General features: G+C 43.9%; 1 long non-coding RNA gene across 1 annotated transcript; it reads left to right on the top strand.

Moving 5' to 3' along the window:
- Positions 1 to 2,114: 2,114 nt before the first annotated feature.
- LOC144951867 (uncharacterized) lies at positions 2,115 to 4,239 on the top strand. The gene is made up of 3 exons (XR_013640535.1): positions 2,115 to 2,133; positions 3,569 to 3,661; positions 4,144 to 4,239. It is a non-coding gene; the product is annotated as an uncharacterized LOC144951867 (long non-coding RNA).
- The last annotated feature ends 11,429 nt before the right edge of the window (positions 4,240 to 15,668 follow it).

Genomic DNA, 15,668 nt, shown 5'->3' with positions numbered 1-15,668 from the left:
CAGTTTGTAAAGATCTGTTAGATTCACTGGGAGCAGTGGCACAGTCATCTATGTACCGCGCTACGAACCCACGGCTAACATCAGTGGCGAATTATATCAGAACTGGTTCAGGGCACGCGATTTTAACCACCTGCACTGACCAGTGTGATGATGGGTAAAGAACCTCCATGACTCGTACTAATTGGAGAGGCCTTAATTCATCAGTGGATTGACAAAGCGTCTGTGAAATCTAACATTGTATTCACTACTCTGACAATAGTGTATTTGAGCGATGTCTCACTTATGTATAACTGTGTTTAAATGTTAAATTATATTTAATCTCCCTTATGATTTCGTTTATGTTGCTTTGGTCCTGCGTTGCACTTTTATGCTCCGCTGTTCTGTATTAGCAAAGATCTCCCTTGAAAAAGAGACTTTTGGTCTCAATGGGTTCTCACGAGCTGTTATATAACGATCACTTGACCTAAAATGTAATTGACAAATAAAAGTTGAAGCTACACCACCGTGGTCAGTTCAGTGTTGTGGTGACATTAGACTCTATTGGTGGCCCTCAGCCTGTAGTGGAAATTCCATATTGCCATGAAAAAGGGGCAATCCTCCTCTCACAAAGACGACTGTTAAATTGGTTGGGACAGGCGCAACTCACGCTGCCCCTTCCACCTCTCTCCCCCCACAGCTAAACGAAGTGTGGGACAGCGACTGCAACGTTTGCGAGTGTAATGCCGGGACGCGCTCCGTGGTTTGCAAACCACGTGCGTGCACGCCCTTGGGGTACAATAATTGCACTGAGCCCGGCTGGGCGATCAGAAACCCCAGCGACGCCTGCTGCCCCGAGTGCAGTAAGTGCATGCGTGCTTGTGTGTGGTGACGTGGCCGAGCGGAAGCGCGTTTACTGCTTGTTGCAGAGCTTTGTGGTTCGAGCCCCGCGGCTGCCCTGATTAATACTGCAGGTGTATTCATAAAAAATACAAACTGTTTGCGTTACAGTGGACATTAAAGATCTCATGACTATTCGAAAAATATTAGGCCATGTGTGCCAATGTCTTGGTCCAAATGTGATAAATTACTGTAATTGAAAATTATTCATTGGGAAGACAAATAGCAACATTGCCACTTAATGGCAGACCAACACACACTTGCAGGCCAGTTCTGCATTCACCTTGTGCTAAGCAGGGACAACTGCCATTGGGGGTCCCCTGCCGCAAGGCGCCTTGAGATGTACCGCATGAAGGCACAGGATAAATATTCAATGACGATACATATATGCGTGCACACACACAAGCTTGCGTACGTGTGCGTGCATGCTTGTATTTGTGTGTACTTATCTTTGTACAATGTGCTGCAGATACTTCTGTTCACATAAGCATGAAATAAATTCAGTGGAGAGATGCCATAGATAACAGGGTGGGTTTTTCATGGGGGGCTGAAGTCTTCTCTAACCCTGCCAGTATGCCAAGTGGGGAGCAATATTGATCCTGCCTATGCAAGTGTGTGATTTTTTTAACTTCCTTAAGGAAATCTGCATCTCATTGTTCAAATGTGTGTTTTATTTGCTTGTTTCAGTGCGGGTGTGCCTTTACAATGGAATAAGATACCCGGTAAGAGTTGTCACTGCCTTCATTGACGATCTGCCTGTGTGTGACAGTGTGTGTCTTTGTCTTTGGCCGTGCCCGACCTTAATATATCCTTGCCAACAGCACTTGCCCTAACAGGCTATATGGGAGATATTTGTACAGAAAAATAGTCTGATTAATACCGACTGTGTTTTAACAAAAAAAAAATGCACCGTCAATGGCTGTAGATGCCATGATATATTTTGCAAGAGTAGGCTATTGTGTGTCAACGTCGTGGTTCAAATTTGCCAAAGTTGAAAAATGATCCACAAATTACACAACGGGGGTTAAACATATCAAGTACCTCCCCCCCTCCATGGGCAGACCACAAAGTTTGGGAAATTGTTGGTGGCGGTTTCTGGCTACCTTACAAATATTGTCTGCGGTTTCTCCATAGGTCAGCGCCCAAGTGCCTTCGATGGATTGCTCCACTTGTGAGTGCACGAATGAGACCGATGATGCAACAAAGTTTAACAAGATCACGTGCGAGAAGATAATCTGTAATCAGACTTGTCAAACGGTGAGATCGACCGCACACCTGTTTCACTCTGTCTGCATGCACCCTCCTGGATTTTCTCCACACTGGAATAAAATAGAGTAAAGATTTCACCAAATATCCTAATGAAGGACCAACCCTGTTGTAGCCTGACCTTATTTAAAGTGGCGGCATATACGAACTCAGGGTGGGAAATGTCACAGACATTAAGAAGAAACATTCTCACAGCAGACTCTCAATCCCTATTCTCCCTGACAGGTAGACTCTCTCAATCTCTAATCTCTCTGGTTGGGCAGCGCATTGTGTTCATATCCCTCAACTTAAATCCTGGACAGAAGTTGTCTCATATCATCATCACCCCACTCTGGGGGTGATAAAATAGGTACAACTATGTGGGTAGTTGGGAAGCCAACAGTGATTGTCCTACGAAATGACTTGGCCCTGCCATTGAAATGTAGAATATGCGCCATTGGCTCAGAGCTGTAAACAATAAATGGTGTCCCACCATGATTTGTCATTGGCTTTTTAAACTTACGCAATTTATATAAACATACGTGAACAAAATTACAACTATTCATAAAACATGTATGGCATACAGTACTATGAAGGTATTTTGTTGGAAATGTTATTTATACAGTGGGCATAAAAGTATCATCAATTATAACGTAATTGTAGTTAGACTGCAGATTGAACTGCATGGTTGAAATGTTATCAGCATATTCCTTCTTTGCTTACATTTTATTTATTGTACTAAAATGCTTGAGCGATATTCAAAATCACAGAATGCCATGATGGACACGTGGAGGTTAGATGGATGAGACTCAAAGGATATAATCTACACAATACCAAGTGTATGTGTTGTTTCAAACTGGAGTGCCAAAAACTTTGGTCATGAATTCTGTCTTTTAAGTTTGTGTATATACATATATGCAATGATCGCAGTATTTAATCAATAACCATAATCTATCCACTGCTGGATGAAGGCCTCTCCAAGCCATTGTCATCCCTCAGCCCTGCAATAACACAATCTATCTTGCACACGAGCTGAACTCATTGCTCCATCTCTCTCGTTGACATCCTCTCTGTGGTTAATCTGGACCACCAGTCATCATACCTTCTCTCAACGTGTCCTGGCGAAGCCCAATTATGTTTGTTATGTTGTCTAGATTATGTATGCTCTGACCTAAATGTTACTGTTTCTGTCCATGAGTTGTAATTGCAATGCTCAATTGGAATTGTTCATAGTAATCATTGCCCACTACTCCAAAACGTGGCAGTCCTGAAAGAGAGTCTTGAGACTGGGTATACAAGCATAACCATAAATATTAATGTTAATTTAATTTTTCAATATCCATGTTTGTGAGAAACATGTTATAGAAGGTAACAACCCCAATTAAACAGAATTCGCCACGAGGAGTAACCTTTATGCCTTTCATTGTTTATGTCTCAAATCCTGCAGGGATATGAGTACGTGGACCAACAGGGTGTGTGCTGCGAGTGCAGGAAGACAAACTGTACTTTTAACATGTCTGGAAGAGTAATCTTGCTACAGGTAAAGTGTCCATATAACACTTAGTGCAGACTCGATACTTACCATGTAATAGCAGTGCCTAAATGCCATGTATACACACACACGCTCGTTAGAGGTGGCTGAGTGACGTAATATAACCGTGGGTTATCTGACCCTTTCTGTCTGTCAGGATCATTCCAAGCACGCATTTCTGTATGCTTCTTTGCACAATTTTCAGCTGGGATGGAATTCAGATTTCGACTATCTGTGATTAAACCAAATTATGAAGAGTAATGAAGTCATTACGTTTACTAATTGCTGATTGGTAACCCACGTTATATCATGTTTGTGTGTATGTAACGGAGTGCTACATACCTAGTGGAAGTGTTCTGTTCATAAAGATGGTGGAAAATGCCACAATCTGCAATTTTACAATATTGTTTTACTTGGTTAGTTATTTTCCAAGTGAGCAAGCATGGTCATAGTTAAAGTTGTTAATCATGACGTGATTTGTGTTGATGTAGCCTGGTGAGACTGTGCAAGACCCTCAAAACAACTGCACGACTCTGCATTGTGACTCTAGCATTGGAGGGCCAATTGAGAGGATACAAACCGGTTGGTGCCAGTACAAGAATCCTAAAGATTGCCCACTGGTAACAATACACAGCAGCACTTCAAGGACACCGTGTTAAGAAGTGTGTTGTGGGGAGGTGGCTGGGTAACTCAGAGGTCAGAGCAAATGACCGGGCACTGCTGAAAACCTGGGTTCAAATTCGGGTTTCAGGTGCCTGTCCGAGTTGATGGTCTGAGCCCAGTCGCCCAGTGACTGCAAAATAAAACCATCGCATTGAATTTGACAATGCACCTCATTTAAGCTTTTGTAGCATTTTGTTTGTCAATATCTATGTCTCTCATCAATATATCATAGCAGGTTGCACAATTCGTTCTCATATTATAATGTAACCATTCCGTTTATGCAAAAATAATCACTACTAGTGATATCCATGCCTTGACACTTGTTTCTCTCTCCCAAATCCTGCAGGGCAATGAGTTCATCCACAGAGAGGGGGAGTGCTGTGGAGTGTGTGAGAAGACAAAGTGCGTCTTTAACATGTCTGGAGCAGTCACCATGCTGGAGGTAATGTGTCTTTAAAGCACTTGGGACAGATTTGATATTTAAACTTTAATTCCCAGTGTCTATATGAAGCATATATATGCACAAAGTAGAGATGGCTGTGTGGCTCATTGGGTAAATATAACGGTGAGTGTACGAGACACTGAGCCACCACTGTCTGAAAGCCTGGATATGAATCCATGCAGCCGCCTGTGATTAAACCAGGTTCTGAGTAATCGAGTTGAAGTTTTCAGCCCAGTAACCAACGGCTGCACAAAAAGAGCACAACATTAAATTCGGGTTTCACTTCATTTTAATTCATTGCAGCTCTTGAGATGTAAAAATATCTGTTTGACTGTGATGCGATGAACATTACTCTTCGTGGCAAATAATCACTTAGGTATTTATGAAACATGGCACTAAACACTTTATGGGAGTCTTTTGTTCACCCTGTTCACCAGTCGCTTTGATTTAAAATGGTAAGATCATAATTTCTAGAACATGTCTTTTTTTACATAAGTCTTGTTATTTTTCAAGTGAGAAAACATGGGCGTAGTTACTGTTATTGATCTTCACATGTTTTGTGTTTATGCAGCCTGGAAAGACTGTGCAAGACCCTCAAAACAACTGCACGACTTTGCATTGTGAATCTTCCATTGGAGGGCCAATTGAGATGACACAAACCGTTCAGTGCTCCCCGAATTTCAACCCTGACGACTGCCTGCCGGTAACAGCACACAGCAGCACTTTAAGGACACCGTGTTAAGAACTGTGTTGTGGGGAGGTGGCCTAGTGGCTCAAGAGGTCAGAGCGATGAGCTGGCACTGCCGAGAACCTGACTTTGTGATTAAACTGCCATCTCAAGTGCAGTGAATTGATGGGCTCAGCGCAGTTGTCGATCACCACGCAAAAATAGCAACGCGTTAACGTTCAGCAAAATCCAGCTCTGAGAATGAAAACTGTAGCTTGGGTTGGCATGTGACGAACATAACAGCAAGGTGGCCGGGAAAGTGCTGCCTCCTGCTGTGTGAAACCGAGGTCACTGTTAAGTGATCTCCGAGTTTGCTCTGTGATATCCACTATTGTGGGCCATTCTCAAACACTTAGAGATCAGAGTGCATACTTAGTCCCACAATGTATCTGTGTAGTTTAATTAAATCATGTTCCCTCCACATGTAGGCCAGGATAAGCAGAATATTGAAACTAAGCCTTAGGGTTCCTCCTGATACTTGTCCCGAATGGGTTCCTTAAACATTCATAGACTGACACACCAGAATCTGATGGGATCTGTAAACGAGGATAAAGATTTGTATATATATGGCGCTTAAATGCACCAACATATCAAAGTACTTTACATCACATTGATTCCAATCTCCAGAAGACGCAGCACTGGCCTGCAAGTGGACATTAGTTGGTCAGTAGGGGGCGATGTTGCTAATGGTGTCTGGTGGAATTGTGTGCATTTGGTTTATGCCTATTATAACGCATCAATAGAATACATATGTACGACTGTCAAGTGCTGTTAATAAAAGTGTGCTGAAAATATATGCAATGTGATTTTTGTTTTGTTTTTTCGTTTAGGGAACGATTATGCTGGATGAAGCAAAATGCTGTAAAACCTGTAAGTGATCAGAAGTAAATGACTCTTGTAAAAATCAACGAGATTATTTTATAATGCGTCTTCTTAAACACATTCCTGTGGAGGGAGCTGGTAAGAACGTTGGGTTGCTCGGTCAATGGCCAGGGTCAACGGCGGCGTGGTGTATTCCGCAAATATGGCCGACTGTGAGGGCGGGTACAAGCCGGCGTGAGTAGGTTAAACGTTGAGTTTTATAAGGGCACCACGGGGTGACCAGCCCCTCCCCTCCCAGCCCCTCCCCACCCTTCCACCAAGCCCCTCCCCACCCAGCCCCTCATCACCCTCCCTTCTCCACCCAGCCCCACCCCTCCCATTTTTGGATGCACGACGGACGGACACAATAATCCCCTGTGGGCTGGTGTAACCAGGAGGTTCCTACCAGTATTAACCCACCAGGAGAGTAAATGGCTCACAATTGCGATGGTTGCGAGTTCCAATCAACAATGACTGTCAGATCGTTCTATGGATACTTGCCCCTATAACAGGAATGTGGAATCCACCACTGCCTCAGGGCTCTACACACGAGATTAGCACCACCCCCATTCTCTTTTGAGCAGGAAATCATTTTTACTTTTGCTCCTTATTGAGCCAATTCAATTGGGCGTTTCACGATCTCACCCCCCCTATGAAGTTTATACAAAAATTGTCATTGTGAGTCATATTTAAATTTACATGTTTTTATGAGTATATCATTTGGATGAATTGTTAATCAATTCTTAAACACACAACATAGTGCATTTGTCATATCAGAATTCCGTTTGAGGCATTTGTGAATTGTAATACCTCCGATCATCACGGTTGGCTACGTACGGTGCGAAAGAAGTTCAACATACGCACATGCGTTACCCCTGATCAAATCACCCAGAAAGCACCTGGTCTCATCAGATTTCGGAAGCTACGCAGGGTTGAGCCTTGGTAGTACTTGGATAAGTGACCAGCATGCATAACAGGCGTTTTAGATGCACGGCAAGGCTGTGTTGCGGGCAGTGCAACGTGATTAGTTGCCACCCCTGAGTTGAGCTATTACTCACGGAGGCTGTGAGTTGTGAAGCAACCTCGGAGACCCTGCCACGTAGTCATTCTCTGCCAGTGTCAGAGCCTCAACTCCACACCTCATTCTCCTGCACCTCAACAGTGACTGAACTCTTCTTGGTTCTTTCGGTAAAGTCATGTAGAATGGAAATAATAAAATAACAAAATAAAACATAATAAAATAATTCTCACGACGTTTCGGCCACAACGCAAGCAGCCGTCCTCAGGTGAAGATCAGGTCTGTCGGGGAGACAGCGTCATTTCAGACGTCATTTCAGACGCTATCTCCCCGACAGACCTGGTCTTCACCTGAGGACGGCTGCTTGCGTTGTGGCCGAAACGTCGTGAGAATTATTTTATTATGTTTTATTTAGTTATTTTATTATTTCCATTCTACGTGACTTTACCGAAAGAACCAAGAAGATGAATCCCTGCAGTCACGAAAGCTTTAAAGTGACTGTCCTGTTAAGGACCTGGCTCTTGCCTCAGGAATGTGGAAGGGCTTTGACCCACAAATAGCAGTCAGGGCAAACAATGCAAATTGTTAATGTTTCACTGTATTATCAACAAAAATCGCAGTGGTGTCCATATGATATTTTATTGTGCCTTATTTCAATAGTTTGATTTGTGTTCATATTTTTTCTGTCCTCAGGTGAATCGCCAAAAGGCAATTGCCGACTGTTAAACTCGTCTAAGTACATCTTCTACGACGCGTGCAGCAGTGTGGAACCCGTGGAGGTGGTGTCTTGCGAAGGCGTCTGCCCCACCTACTCCATGTACGTTCGGAGTCTTTGTTTGAGCAAATTCTGTTGAATATTTATTTTGTAAAGGGATTTGAAATGCAATGGACCGAGTTGAAAACTGTGCGTGTTGAGTTTAGCAAGCCTTTTGATGGCATCTAGGATCTCCAGATGGATTACATTTGTATCTCCTGCAAAAGCGTGTGGGGGAAAAAATTGGTGATTTGAATGATGGATCGCACTACGCTACGGTTACAATCCCATAGAGACCCATAGACCCACAGAGACCTATAGACTCCCATAAGAGACCCATAGACGACTATAGAGACCTATTCTTTACAAATTGATGTTAGTCATGGACCGCACCTTACTGCAGTCACAGTTATGCTTATTGACCACTCGAGGAGGAGGCAGCCGCACCTCCCATCCGTAGTTAGAACACAGCTAAACGGAGTCCGGTATTAATTCTAGATTTGAAGTTTTCGTGACTGCAAGGATTCATACTCTTTGGTTTTTTCGGTAAAGTCACGTAGGTAAAAAATTGAAATAAATTAAATCACGACGTTTCGGAGGCAACACAAGCCCCCGTCCGGTATCTTTAAAGAAAAAAGCGATACGTAGTGAACCGTGAAATAACGATGAGCTTTGTGACCCTGGTGTGTCCAGGTACTCGGAGCAAGGAAACAGCGTCAACCACACATGCAAGTGCTGCAGAGACATGAAGACTCGCCCACGGAGCACAAGCTTCCTCTGCTCCAACGGAACGCAGTTCGATGCCACGTACACCTTCATCGAGGAGTGCGGCTGTAAGGAGTTCGCCTGCGATCGCAGCGCGCGCAGCATCGCTGACGACTTGACCCTGCTAGGTGACGTGGGCCTCGATAACGCTCACAGTCCCCGCCTGGTGCGCAAGAGAGTGCTGAGGGCACAGGCGAATCCGTGAGTCGGGGCTAGGGAGACGTGAGGGCGGTCGTGAGCGGGTGCAGTAGTGACGGGGGATTCTCAATTAACCGCGATAAACTGGTGGGGAAGCCTATGTTCAGATAAACACTAGTGAGGAATTATGAAATGTTAATTAAAATAAACGAACAGCGTCGTGTTTAATGAAGGGTTTTTTTTTTGTTCAGACCATCCTGGCCATAATCACCCAATCGCTACCATTCATAATGCGTGTACATGAACAGCCCTTTTGTCAATCCACTGCTGGATGAGGGAATTCAAATGCTGTGCGGGTCATGGCAATTACCGTATTTGAAGGTGGGGAGCGTAGATGTGGGGGCCCAGCAGTGCAGTACAACAATGGATTTTGCTGCACTCCCCTCTGCTACCTACCAAGTAGCTCCGCAGCAGCTGACAACAATCTGCTGCTGTGCATGGTGATCGTCCATAAAATGTCCAGGCTCATGCTTGCTTAGCTTCCAAGTTCTGACTAGATCAAGGACATTCCGGATGATATTGTCATCGGCAGAATTGATAATACAAGCGAGGTCATGTAGTGCCTGCCACAACAAGCCAACCCAAGGGATCAATAACCATTTAAAACTATGACTCAACCTCTCGTCGCCCTCAAAATCGTCACCAACACCACGTGTTCGCAGTGCACATCACCAGGATGTCGTTTGGCCCGGGCATTGCTTTGCTGTCTTCCATGGGGAGGAAACGTAGATGTCATCGAAGTTCAGAGGTTTTATGTCAAAGGGAAGGTGTAACGGGGGGTGTCCTCGCATGTCAGATGTGCATGAGCAGATCAGGAAACACCAAGCAAAAGACGTAACGAAGATGGGTGAAAGGGTGTCAGGACGAATAATAGGCTAGACACCAGTATTTTAACATCGTGGATTACCAAATAACTACTGCATATGTGCGGTTAATGTAATTGCAGATAATTGAGAGTCTGCTGCATCGGAATAGATTGGAAAACAATATCTGGGTGGAAAATGTTTAGAGAAGTGCAAGATGTGGTAAAGTGATTATACCACTGGGTTGGACAACCCTACTGAGCTAAGCCATAATTTTAAAAGCACAACACTGACTATTACAAGGTGAATATAATTAAGTGGAATATTGGTCTTTTGTCTTACTGTTATGATACTTGCATTAAGTTTATGATACTTGTGTAGTGTTGTACAGACGGACTCTTCAACGTCTTTTGTAGCACACACTTTTATTCGTCTTATTAACACAGTCCCTATGCACTCAGAACGTACAAGCCCCCATACCCTACAGGCTACTTAATATCCCGCTCTTTCAGTGTCCTCTGACTGGACCTAGGGAGATGTCTCCCCGACCACTGGTTACTCTGAACCCTAGCCCTTATAAGGGCTGGAGGGCTTGGTCCAGGGTCCTAGGCTTCTTCCGCCGTCTTGGGTCTTCGTGTAGTCGAACTCCCCGAGAGCTCTGAGCGCTCTGGCTTTATACTTGTTCGTGGCCGGGTTGTCCAATCCCCGGCCACCTTGTGGAACCCTGTGATTGGTCGTTCCCAATCTGCTTTTCGATCCCAATTCACCCTATCTGACCCTGACCGTTTGGTCGCGCGGGAAAACCTTGTTTAAGGTCAGCTCTCACAGCTTGTGAGACCCTGACCGTTAGTTTGAGCGGGAAAACCTTGTTAACGATTTGCTCTCCCAGTTTGTGAACATCGAGTGGGTAACTCTACTACACTTGCATCAAATCATATGTGAGCATTGTTGTAACACATGAAATAAATATGTAAACGATCCGTTCATATCACATGTAAGCTGTTGGAGCAGACAAAACTATACAATCAATGCAGAATAAAGAAGATTGTCAAAACTTGACGGTTATAAAATGAAATCGTGACCCTGAACAGTGACAATGACATTTATGGGGAAATGAATTGTTACTTGCCTGAGAGTTTCAGATGGGTGCATTGTGTGTGTTGAGTGCTCTTTAAAATCCAAAGTAACCTGTTGGATTTCATAGAGGATAAAGGTAAGCGATACAGGTATGACCTGAACTGCAAGCAACTATATTCACTAGCATCTGAATGTATGTGACACAACTTAGCCAGATTAAATGTATATATATTTTTTCATTCATTTACTTTATACACACTGAAAAAAAAATCAAGAAACCATGTTAACAATTTAAGTGGGGGTTTTCTGTTGAACGGGTTAAAATCTGCCTTGTGTATCTCACCAAAACGAATAAACAATATGAGCATCTGAATTTGGTTTCCTAGTTGTTTTGTACCAGGCACAACATTTTGAACGTGTGGAACAAAGCGCATTCATGCAAATCAAGAGCTTCATTTTAAATATTGTTCACGAGCATGGCGGTACCCCGGGGTACCAAATAATACAAAATAGCAGAGGCAATTAAATATTTTATTTCTGGGACACTTTTTTTTTTCCAGGGGTGTACTTAATTCTGCGACTGGGGTACCAATCAATCCGAAATCAATGCTACTCCGCGATGTCGAAATGCCAAACAGAATAAAAAAATCCGTTCTCGAAAAATTCAACTTTTAATCGTGCATCGTGTACAGCTTGTCCAGATGAGTCGATTTCCGCATCGCCGACCATCAACAGACTAAGAATGACTGCGTCACGGACATTATGCGAGAGCCGGGGGACTATGGTACCCTGGGGTACCGCCATAAGGTTCATTTACAGAATCACCATGGCCTCGGTCTGAAGCCCACGAATAGATCGAAGCTGTTACAATTATTTCTGGTCCATGGCCACAGACCAGTAAAAAAAGCGCTTCAGTGACATTTGCCATTCGTTTGTCATTTAAAGCATTAAAGGTTAATGGAGAAAAATATTCGAATCAAATCATTCGTCCAGGTCTCATTTAGACGAGGTCTCATTTACATCTAAGCGGTGTTATTTATATTAACATTGGGCTTTTTTTTTAAACTGGAGGTGTGATGCGGATAGCGTTACACGAAAATCTCACTTTTTAGCATTGGCGAGAGAGGAAATACACCACTCCAGCCCCTTATAGTAGCTCAGTGTCGGGTTTGTTAATGTCCTCCCTTGAGCAAACTGTCACGGGAATTTTATCATCCACGGTGAAGCGGACAGCAAGTAGTAAGGGGCCGTCCATAAATGACGTCACGCGATTTTTGGACGATTTTTGCCCCCCCCCCTTCGGCACACGGCGTCACAAAAAGTCAGACCCCCCCCCCCTCAAATATGACGTCACAAAGCTCTGCCCCCCCCCCCTCAAAATAAAACATGCTTCAAATCGCTTTAAACTATTGTCATTGTAGTGCGTATTTAATGGGGCGCTGCACTGTGATGTTGTAGGAGAAACATTTATCAAAAAGTCTATTTAATTAAGTAAAACGTGTTGTCTATATTTATTTAAAGTTGCGCATTGATGTGACGTCAGATTTCTCAACCCCCCCGCCTCGTCACACATCGTCACAAATGTCTGACCCCCCCCCCTAGGTGCGTGACGTCATTTATGGACGGCCCCTAATTACGGTTCGTACACCGGCGGTACATAATCGGGGGGCCGCTAGAGTAGAACCGCGAACCTCTGCAATATGTGGCTGAACGAGCTACCACAGTGTTGTTTACACGTTAGTGCAAGTCGCCCGATTATAATGTTTCCGTAACGTAATTGCACGATGGTTAGTCTAAAATAATCTGCCTGTGCCGACATGCACTACAGGCAATAATGTATTGAACGTTCATTTATGTTTATGCAAGATTTTAAATTTCTAATCACACGGTTGTTTTGCCGACCCAGATCATGCTTGCAAAATGAGACGATCGTGGTCTCGTGCTGGTAAAACAAACTTGAGCTCACTCACCATCTCAATCATTTACCCACTCAGCCACCACCATCTCACACAATAATTCACTCCATCATTCACTCACTCACCCACTCATTCACCCACACACCCACCCACTAACTTTTGTGCATGTGACTATTCTGGTAACTTGAGTTCTCACCTGGTTAAATTTTAATTCAACAGGTTCCGTTACTCACTCCCACGGAGGCTTTGGGATTTGGATAACCGTGAGGAAATGGGTCCTCGGTAGGAGGTCAATCGATTCCGGGGCTCCGTTGGATGTGTACCCCTTTTTCATAATCAATACGTAATTAATATTAGATTTACAATTGTTAATCACAAGCGTCTTTCAGTTGCTCTCGTTTATCCTCCATGTATGTTGAGCTCATTAAAACAGACCATTCCTTCCAGCAGTCATGTGGTCTAGGAAGGGAGGCTTTCATTCTCACGCCCAGAAATATCTAAATAAGAGACATCGCACCTGGGACCTTCACGAGGCCCTTTGTCCGAAATTAGTTAAAATGTTTGTCCCAAATCAAGATGTTTGTCCTTGCAATAAGTAGCCTACACCATACATGGATATAGCATCCGGCCTACCAGTCTAAAGACTACGGTTCTACATCATCCCATGGTCTGGTTGCATTAACGGTAGTTAATATTTATGAGTGAAAATTGTCATTTAATATTTAACTTAACGTTCTCAAATCAGTCTATGCGAAAGGCATGGCTCCCAGGGGCTGCCCCACGCAGAGGGCCCACTGGTAATTGTTCTGATGTATCACTGGTAGAATTATTGTTTCTTGATATTGGTCGGTCTGTTGCGAGGTGCACAGACTTTGTTTTTCCAGAGAACCGTTTGTTTTTGCCGATATTTTCTGTATACTGTTAAGTATTTGGAGAGTAAACTCTTTTGTTTTTACACCAGTGCGTTTCCATATTTTGTTAAGGCTATATCATTGAGTTTGCATGTTTTACTGTAGTCGATAATGTGGGTTGGTTTTGATATATCTTTGAAGAAGTGCAACATTTCCGTGGTCCTATATTGTTAAGTATTGCACGAGTGCATACAATTTTAGTCTTTGATTTGTGAGTCTAATACGAAGCATTACCGAGTCCATCGCCTGAGTGGAGGTGCAGAAGCCTTGGCACCTGACGCCGGAGACAACGCCGAGGTTCACTCTGCCAGCTGCAGTGACGGGCATCTGCTGTGCGCCAGCCAGCGCGGGCACGGCCAGCGGTCGACTGAGAGCCTTGTCAGCGATTGGGGCTCCTGTGCAGGACACACTGGAGGAGCGTGGAGGAGCGAACTGCATCCTCGCTCAAAGCACTGGGACAGTGCGTGCAGGTGCGTGGCTCGCTGCAGAGACTGCTGCCCTGAACCTCACCTGAGCGAAGGAGGTGATCATCTAGCGGTTGGTTGCCTGGTAACAGATCTCTTCTAATTGCAACATCATTATAAAGAGGGGGGGTAGTACACTATTCTTAGGTTTTTTCGGTAAAGTCACGTAGGTAAAACATTTATTTTATTTTACTTTTATTAATTTTAATGTTTTACCTACGTGACATTACCGAAAAAACCTAAGAATATGAATCCTTGCAGTCACGAAAGCTTCAAATCTAGGGGTAGTACACTTTCGAGGGCTTATACGTTAGTTGATTATACACTGAGACATTCAGATTTTTCTTTATCATATATTGGTTGGTACGGTTGCGTTGGTCGATTGTGTGTTTTTCATGTATGCTGCAGAAGAATAATGATGCAGAGTTGACGTGATTATGACACCAGTTGATGCTTTGATCTATGAAATACTCAGCGTTGTAGTGTGCCGAGTGGTGTATTTCTGTTTCACGAGTGGTATTGCTTCACAAAGCCTGTACTGCTGGACGGATATATGGACCTGGTGACCATTGTGGAAAAGGTCTTACAATTGATGTAAGAAAACCCCTAGACACGAGCTTGCGAGAATAAATTAAATTAAATAATATATTAAGACCCTCCACATACAACAGCTTCGGCAGAGGTCGCAAACGGGTTTTGATTCCTTACCCGTACCCGGCCGCACCAGGGTCGCAAACGGGTACCCGTACCCGGCCGGGTACAGGTAGCCGGGTATCGGGTAGGGTACGGGTATCGGGTACCCGGTTGCGACCTCTGAGCTTCGGTCGGCTGCCAGTGGCGAGTACATCATGTGAAGAGACTGTATTCACATCTGCTTCTCAGCGTTCGCATTCAGTAGGAAAGGCAGATCCCCACAAAGTACAGATGGAGGTGGGGCGGCCATACGGAGAACGTGTTCTCGATATGACCTGATGGAATTCGGAGAGGGAGTTGATCGTAATTGCGATGGCTTTTCATGTAAATATTGAACACAGAATACACAAATGCCGTGCTTTTTACACACGCTTATATATTTGAAACTCGTGGTTTTTCAGCCCGTACTATATGATGAGGTTTTCTTGTCAGATTTCAGTATTAGATGTTGCTATGGGTGTTCTGAAGCCTTAAGTACCAATGCATGGATTTTTAAAATCTTTTAGTGTCTTATTTGCTGTGTAAAAGCGTCCGCGTGCTATTTTGTATTACATGTATTGCCCAATTGCGTCAGAACACCGCAAAACAATTTTCATAAATAATTTTTTAAAAATCAATCACGCCTGCGGAGCAAAGGCCAATAGTGCCAAGCAGCCAGCAACATACTGCACGATAATAATTATCATAAATGAGCTCACGCGTTTCTTGACATGACCAAGGGCAA

Source organism: Lampetra fluviatilis, chromosome 64, assembly GCF_964198595.1.
Source record: "Lampetra fluviatilis chromosome 64, kcLamFluv1.1, whole genome shotgun sequence".
NCBI classification, from domain to species: domain Eukaryota; kingdom Metazoa; phylum Chordata; class Hyperoartia; order Petromyzontiformes; family Petromyzontidae; genus Lampetra; species Lampetra fluviatilis.
This window is presented reverse-complemented; position numbering and strand designations above follow the sequence as displayed.